We start from the raw sequence: 8,429 nt of genomic DNA on the forward strand, positions 1-8,429 counted from the left end.
CTCAAGTAAATCTTTGAATTACTTTTACTTGAGTAAAGGTAAGAAAGTAAAAAAATTCTAATGTAATTAAGTATTAAATTATATTTAATATTAAATGTAGTGCAGTAAAAAGTACAATATTATGCTTTGGAATGTTGTGAAGTAACGGTTTCTAAAGAAAAACACTGATAAAGTACAGACATCTGAAAAGTACTTTTACAGCAGAGTGAAAATACTTCACTACTGTCCGCCTCTGCTTGAAACTCTTCAGACCGAGTGCCTGTGCGAGCCAGGGCTAACAACGAGCCGCCCGGGCGGGGCCAATGTATGGGAATCCAACACACCGCAAGTGGGACGAAACTGCGCGGTATTAAAGAGTTCTTATATATTATATGCATTTATTTAAAGTACAACCCTACTGTTTACATGTAGTAGAAAGATAAGCAAAAAACATGTAGCAAATAACTTAAAGGATCATATGATGCTGCTAAAAAGAACATTATTTTGTGTATTTGGTGTAATGAAATGTGTTTATGCGGTTTAAAGTTCAAAAAACACATTATTTTCCACCTACTGTACATTATTGTTTCTCCTCTATGCCCCGCCTTTTTGAAACGCGTCGATTTTTACAAAGCTCATCGGTCTGAAAAAGCAAGGTGTGCTGTGATTGGCCAGCAACGGTCCTCCATAAAATGTGCTGCATACATCTAAATATTTGGGTCGAAGTGTTCTGGAACTCGTCCTCTTTTGGAAGACCAAACAAAGTAGTTTCGCTTTCACAAGGAAGCACACAGCGTCTTCAGGACATGGCTGCAGCGTCAACAATACTACAGCGAGAATAAAAGTAACGCCTTCTTTCTTTGAGTGAACATTTGGGCGGCATTATGCAAATCTTGCCAGATCGTGAGTAGGTATGTGGGGGCGTGTTAAAACGAGCCGTTTTAGGAGGGCGTGGTTAACTCTTAACTTTTATAAAGAATATCTCTTTGGTTTTGAGACTTTAGTGTTTGCAACTTTACAGATCTTCTTTATGCACCAAGAGCTTGTAACACTCCAAAGAGAAAGGAAAATTTGAAATCGCATCATATGACCCCTTTAATACTGATCTTCATTTTGTTATGTGCAGGGAAAAACACGAACTTCTTTAATGTTCGCGCTGCGCTGTTGTAAGGCCGCGCTGGTGAGATTAGTTCGCGCCGCGCTGTCAGTTCGGTGGCGCTAGCAAACACGTCCTCCTTGTGCTGTTGAGTCGGTCGCGCCGCTCGGTCCTTTGAGCCACGCCTATGACAGGTCAGTGCGGCGCGAACTCTTTAATACCGCGCTGTTTCGTCCCACTTTCTGTGTGTTTGGCTTCTCATACCAATGGCCTCGCACCTCAAGCCGCATTTCCACTGTCGGACCAGCGCTACTCTAAAACCCGCCCTTACACGCCTCTCTGAAGCAAACGTCACACAACCCCAGCATTTCTGCAGCGAGGGGGAAATTAACGAAAACTATACCGTAAAACAAACGTAAAAGAAACGGACGTTTCCTTAGGCTACATAAAGACTTAAGACGTCAGCATATATATTTTATACACCAATGATTTACGATAAACAGTAATTTATTAATTTGTGTATGAGTGGTTATGAACGAATGAATGAAACGCATTTGTCCGTGTTTCACTCCATCTCGAATCGCGCTCGCGGAAAGCCCTATCATACACCCGGCGCAATGCGGTGTTTTTTGCTAGTTTCAGTTGTCATTTTCACGTCCTGCGCCACGTTTATAAGAAATGCATTTGCGTGCTGGTCTGAAAACGAGGTGTGTTCAGGCGCATTGCTGGCGCGTTACTATTTTGAGGCAACTGAACTAGACTGCGCCATTGACCAACAAAAACCTGCTTTAAAGTCAATGGCGCAGTAGTTTTATTGTTATTTAAAGAGCGCGTTAGTATTATTATTAGCTTATTACACACACAGTGACGCACAGCAGCACACAAACATGCCAACTATTAAAAATTAAATGCAATATAAAATATTATTATTGTGTAGGCTACATAAATGTAAAAATGCCCACATGTCATAATGGATAGTCATTGCATGTATCAGAATTAGGCTACCTATTTGCTCGCGCAGGAGCAGCTCCGTTTCATCTCTGGAGACGCGTTCTGTATTTGTGCTTGCAAATTCCGCCGTGTAAATAGCAAATGGCACGAGCGCAACTGGCTCTTAAAGGGAATGGAAGATGAGACTCTTATTGAAGTGGGGTATGAGTGGTTATTAACGAGTGAATGAAACGCATTTGTCCGTGTTTCATTCGGTACATCTCGAATCGCGCTCGCGGAAAGCGCTTGAGAAACAGTGTCTATTCTGCGGCTCGGTACGCTTTCAACTCGTTTTTTTAGTCTGGAGCAAGACTGTATGACATTCACATTACATGATTTAACTGATTTTTACGTAGAAAGGGCGACAGCACACCGCATTAAAAGAAATGATCATTCATGTTTTCATGACCGCTGGCCAAATTCAAAAACAAAACTAAAATTAAATCATCTTTGAGAGCAAGGGTAAATAGCAAATGGCACGAGCGCAACTGGCTCTTAAAGGGAATGGGAGATGAGACTCTTATTGAAGTGGGGTATGAGTGGTTATTAACGAGTGAATGAAACGCATTTGTCCGTGTTTCACTCGGTACATCTCGAATCGCGCTCGCGGAAAGCGCTTGAGAAACAGTGTCTATTCTGAGGCTCGGTACGCTTTCAACTCGTTTTTTTAGTCTGGAGCAAGACTGTATGACATTCACATTACATGATTTAACTGATTTTTATGTAGAAAGGGCGACAGCACACCACATTAAAAGAAATGATCATTCATGTTTTCATAACCGCTGGCCAAATTCAAAAACGAAACTAAAATTAAATCATCTTTGAGAGCAAGGGGGCCCCCTGGTGTTTCGGGGGCCCTACGCAGCTTGCGTATTTTGCGTATAGGGAGGACCGGCTCTGAGACTACATCATTTTTTTTTAAAATCTATAATAATTTCAGCTGTTCAGATACATATACGGCATGTTTTTGTACAATAAAACAACTTTTAGAGCATGATCAGGTTAATAAAAAAAGTAGGCCGTTTAAATTCATTTTAAACTACAATCAGTCCAGTGGTCAGCCGTGTTGATGACATCTGGTGGTGTGATAACTTTACTGCATGACAGTAGCTAGAATTCAGTAAGCTACATTTAAAAAATTTTATGACCTTTATCACCACAACAATATGTTGTATTATTCAAATAACTAAATTTATTACAATGATGTTGGAAACAAAACCCTATGAAATATTCTAATAAGCCAAGGCATGAATATGTGTGTGTGCATGCACATGTGATTATTCACCTGTTAGGTGTTGTTTGCGTAAGAACAGGCGCTGTAGAGATGCAGGGCGCACAGCTGGTGTCCTGTTATACTGATTTTACTGATCTGAGAGAAACAATATATTTATAATTAAGTTGCATCCATAACGTAATTTTATAAGAACACAGAGTAATTGCAACATACTAGCTCTACTCAAAAATCAGTAAATTCAGCAATGATGCATTAAATCCAAAAGTGATATAATATAAAATATAATATAAAAACAGCACAACTGTTTTCAGCATTGATAAAAATAAGAAATCAGCATATTGGAATGATTTCTGAAGGATCATGTAACACTGAAGACTGGAGTAATGAGTAATATATATATATATATATATATACAGAATTTAAAGTTGTACTAATATTTTACAGTATTACTGTTTTGATTCTTTGTCAAATAAACGCAGCCTTTTTTTTTTAGCATAAGAGACTTCATTCAAAAACATAAAAAAATGATGAGGCTACATCAGAAGATGATCTGTAAGTGTGTGTTCAATGTACAGTTCCATAACTGTCAGAGTGATTTGACATGCAAATCAATCCTTTGCCAATCAGAAAGTGTGGTAGCCTACTTCCGTCTCACTCTAAAAGGAAACTGTGTCATTGTATCCTCATAGTGGCAGGATTTGGGATATCTGTCTATTTAAACAAAATATAAAGTTTAAGTTCATCAATATCTAAAAAATGTATCAAAGTTTAAATACTAATTGAATTGTAAAATATCCACATTTCATATAGATGTGAAGATAAACATGTTTAGTTTTTATTATTTTTTTGTATTATTATTATATTTGTTTTAGTTTATTATTGTTGTGTGTTGTCAGTATCATCAAACCATGTGTGAATATTGTTTTTCCTGATTCTCCTGAGCCATTCATTTACTTTGCAGGTGTGATGGTGAGGTGAAACTGGCCGGATCTTTCTAAATAGTTAGTGCTGGGTGACGTTTTCTTTAGGGTGCCATGGAAACTAATCCTTCTAAGGGCAAATGTGAACAGCTCCAGACATCTAGTGCAGGTGACATCTGCTCAGATAATGTCCTTTATGTGTTTGAGCACAAGCATAGCGCTTCTGCAAGAACATGGCCACAACAGACATTTATATCCAGTCTACTGCCAAAGGCAAAAAAAAAAGATCATTTGCATTTTCAACAGTAACTCTTTTAACTGCCACATAGCCAACAGGAAATGTCTGTTTAGCAGGTAGCTGTTTGCTAAGCACTTTATGGAATAATAGGCTAGATATGCTTCATTCAGAGACAATTATATTGAATTACAGACACAATATAATTGGCACAACATAAGCAGAACTGTAAATGTATCAAATGTTAAAATAAATAAACAACAACAACAAATTTATGAAGTATTTGTTTCCACTTAAAAACGAACTGACCATGCTAAAAAAAAATTAAAATTTGTTTCTGTTTTATTAAAATAATGAATAATATCCATTCAATAACCTTATAGAGATCAAATATGCCATTACCTGCTGAATTATGAAAACAAACATTCTGACAAGGATAGAGATATTTAGTAAGGATATTTACACACTAAAGAATGGGGCTTTTCTCAATTATCTGACTAGAAAATATTTCCTTATTCCAGTTTAATGGCAATATTTTATTGGCAATATGATTATATTTATATTGTTCTTAATATATATAGGCTATATATATATATAGCCTTCGTGTGTATATACACACATGAAGGTTTAATACTAAAAACTGTTGACCTTATAGTGTTACAGGTGATCCTGGTAAAAAAATAAATAAATAAAATAACATGCCAAACCAATGAATAAAATGAAAATAAGACATATGAGACATTTGTATCCTATGTTGACATATTTCATAAGCATGCATTCGTTATAGGCTAGTTCAGCGCATTAATTCGCATTTTATTACTTGTCTTAAAACGGTTAAGCTTCGGTGAAGAGTGCAACAGCAGTGAAATGTCAGTCGATGTGTCCCGCTCCTCTGGTGTTTTACTGACGCGTGTCTGCATCTGCGTAACGCGAGCCGAACGAACAAAACCTTTTCATCTGCATGGTATTGTGCGTGTGGCTCAACGTGAGACAAGTACAGAAAACACACAAAACATCCATCCTGGACGTCCATTCATTCATTCATTGGGTTTCTGATGATGACTTGTCTTCTTTCCTTAAAGACACAACAAACAAGAACAACAGATCATGTGAGCAATGATTTTCCCAAGTAATAACTTTCTTCAACAATACAAAACATCATATCAGTAGTCCGTGTAAATGAAAATATGAATATACAGTTCATGACATTTAAATTATTTAAATAGGCCTATACATTGAAGTGTTAACAAAACCTGAGTAAAAAAAAAAAAAAAAAACTTACCGTGTAATTTGGCTCATCAGTGGCGTTATAATAGAACTGCTAATGCACACAGACCTGAGACCTTTAGCTTTATAGACCAGTGTCGGTGTATTTAGTGAGCACGCGGGTAAATGCATTGATCTGCTCTCTGTCTTCAGCGCGCGGAACTCTGTCCTGGACACCTGTTACACGCACTTTCCTCTCATCCAATATTGACACAAGGAGTCAAATGGTAGGGCCAGAGTAGATTACTTCTATTAAGTCAATCATGTCGCTCTGAGCAAACCGACCTCGCGTTTCGCCGAGATACAAAGCGGGGGAGACATCTGGAGCGCATGATAGGTGTGAGGTCAGAACTTGCGCTCTCCTGCAGGTGAATGCATATGTTGATTTCATAAATATAATCGGAGAATTAAACGGTATAGCCTAAAAGTACAAATTTGCTATCTAACGTTATTTATTTTGTACATTTGTGCTCTTTGGAAAAGGAAGGGAAAAGGAAAAAAGTTAAAATGAGGTCACGGAAACTGCATTTATATTTCCTAATTAAACATACAATAATTTGATAAATGTGGATTTTTTTAATTAGGTAGGCTACGCCTCACTGCTGGTAATGACATTAAACCACAACACAATTGTCAAAGAAGTGGGACAATGTCTAACAGAAATAAAAATGTAAGGCCATATTTTCGTATCAATGATAAATGCTGTTCTTTTGATCTTTCTATTAATCAAAGAATCCTGAAAAAAAAGCATCACGGTTTCCACAAAAACATCAAGCAGCACAAATGCTTTCAACATTGATAAGGAAAGTTTCTTGAGCAGAATTTGTTCTTCTCTTAAGACACTGAAAACTGTAGTAATGGCTGCTGAAAATGCAGCTTTGCCATCACAGAAATAAATTATATTTTAAAATATATTAAAATAGAAAAGTTATTTTCAATATTTTTATATTTATAATAATATTTTGCAATATTAGTGTTTTTCCTGTGCCCCAGACCTTAAATGGTACATACCTCCATATCTAGGCTTATTGACACAGTTACCTGAAATTTATGTTTTATTGATTAAATTGATTGAAATTGATGTTCTAATGTAATTTAATAACAATGTTACACTGTTACATTATAAAATTAAATATAATTAAATGTGTTTTATCAGAAATGTCTCTATTTCACTTTGCAGTTTGACTGGCCCATTTTTGCTGATCAGCCGGCCCATTTTACCTGAACACTGCTATCTCAAAAAATGTGGGGCAGCTAATGTTTCAAAACCTGTAGGGCCTGAACAATTATATTTTATTACATCAATTCAACACAAAAATATTAAAAACAGTCCTTATTAATCATAAGAACACAGTTAAGTGTCATACATGGTTTTTTGTTAGTGTCCCAAGCGATTAACCAAAAAGTGGCCCAGTTTACCTGATATCACCCTATACTTTATATGACAAAGTATTTTTCACAAATAAATAAATATTTAATAAAAATGTCCATTCTCAGCGCCGTCAAAATAAATGTCCGGCGCGCCGTCAAAATAAAAGATATATCGATAGACCACTATGTATTATTTATTTTGAACAATCTATATAGCCATTTGAAAAATAGCAAAAAAAAAAAAAAAAGACGTTACCAGCATAATTTTAAATCACGAATTCAATGTTTAAAGCATTCAATTTGCACGGACTGAAGGTCACACAGAGAACACGCGATCATGCAGGTCACATGAACACCTCACAAGATTACAAATAAAAAGTAATATATAATAGGATGGTTTAAAATTGTGATCAGTACTTCAAGATCTGCCTCTGCTGTCTCAGGAAATTTTGTTCATTTTGTGATGTTTTGCTAATCACATGATTCCAGTAATGTTATAAGGTTTCTTATCAAGTCTTGTTTCTGTAAAGGTCTGTCATCTGTGGAATCAGAGTAATATACTGTCTGACCAAAGGTTATGTATCGAAGATTACGACCAAACTGATTGTGTGTGTGCTGTCAGCAGAAAGAAGAAGCGCTGGTCATGTGCTGAACTGAGCTGACTTCTTCTGATCAACTTCTACATTTCTGAGTCAACGCAGCCGAGAGCGGATCATGAAGAGAAGACTTCTTCTGGTATCTAACTCCACTCTTCATGGAGGAAGATATCTTCAACACTGCCAGCAGCAGATCCAAGACTTTTTTGGAAAGTAAGTTGCCAGCAGCTTAACTAGGAATGTAGGAATAAAACTTTTGGGATATTGATGTTACTGTTCTAAGAATAGTTTTGTAATTACAGTCATAAAACCCTTTATATTAATATTCTGATTAACTATTCTGATAATAATATTCTGATACATTTTATATCTGTATGCAGGCATGTCACTGGATAAGTGCAAAGTATAAGTCCATTTATTGGCCTTAAACAGCAGTTATGACAAGTGTATAAGCGTAATGAGACACACTTTTGTGTTTTTGTAATCAAATTAATCGGACCTGCATTGACCCCGGTTGTTTTTTTGTTCAACAGGGAAGAGGATCCTGTTTGTCCCATATGCACTACATGATCGAGACACCTATACCAAGACTGCCAGAGACAAGTTCAAGACATTGGGTTTGTGTCTTGTTGATTTTACCACATGTACAGTCATGGCCAAAAGTTTTGGCAGTGACATAAATTTTGTGTTTTGCAAAGTTTGCTGCTTCAGTATTTGTAGATTATTTTTCCACATGTTTCTA

At 36.5% G+C, this 8,429-nt stretch overlaps 1 pseudogene; it reads left to right on the forward strand.

The window, feature by feature from the left end:
* The first annotated feature begins 7,791 nt into the window (after positions 1-7,791).
* The window catches only part of LOC107752874 (alpha-aspartyl dipeptidase-like), a 3,951-nt pseudogene continuing 3,313 nt past the window's right edge, over positions 7,792-8,429 (forward strand).

The sequence above is a fragment of the Sinocyclocheilus rhinocerous genome, unplaced genomic scaffold (assembly GCF_001515625.1).
Source record: "Sinocyclocheilus rhinocerous isolate Xijiao unplaced genomic scaffold, SAMN03320098_v1.1 scaffold1252, whole genome shotgun sequence".
NCBI lineage: Eukaryota > Metazoa > Chordata > Actinopteri > Cypriniformes > Cyprinidae > Sinocyclocheilus > Sinocyclocheilus rhinocerous.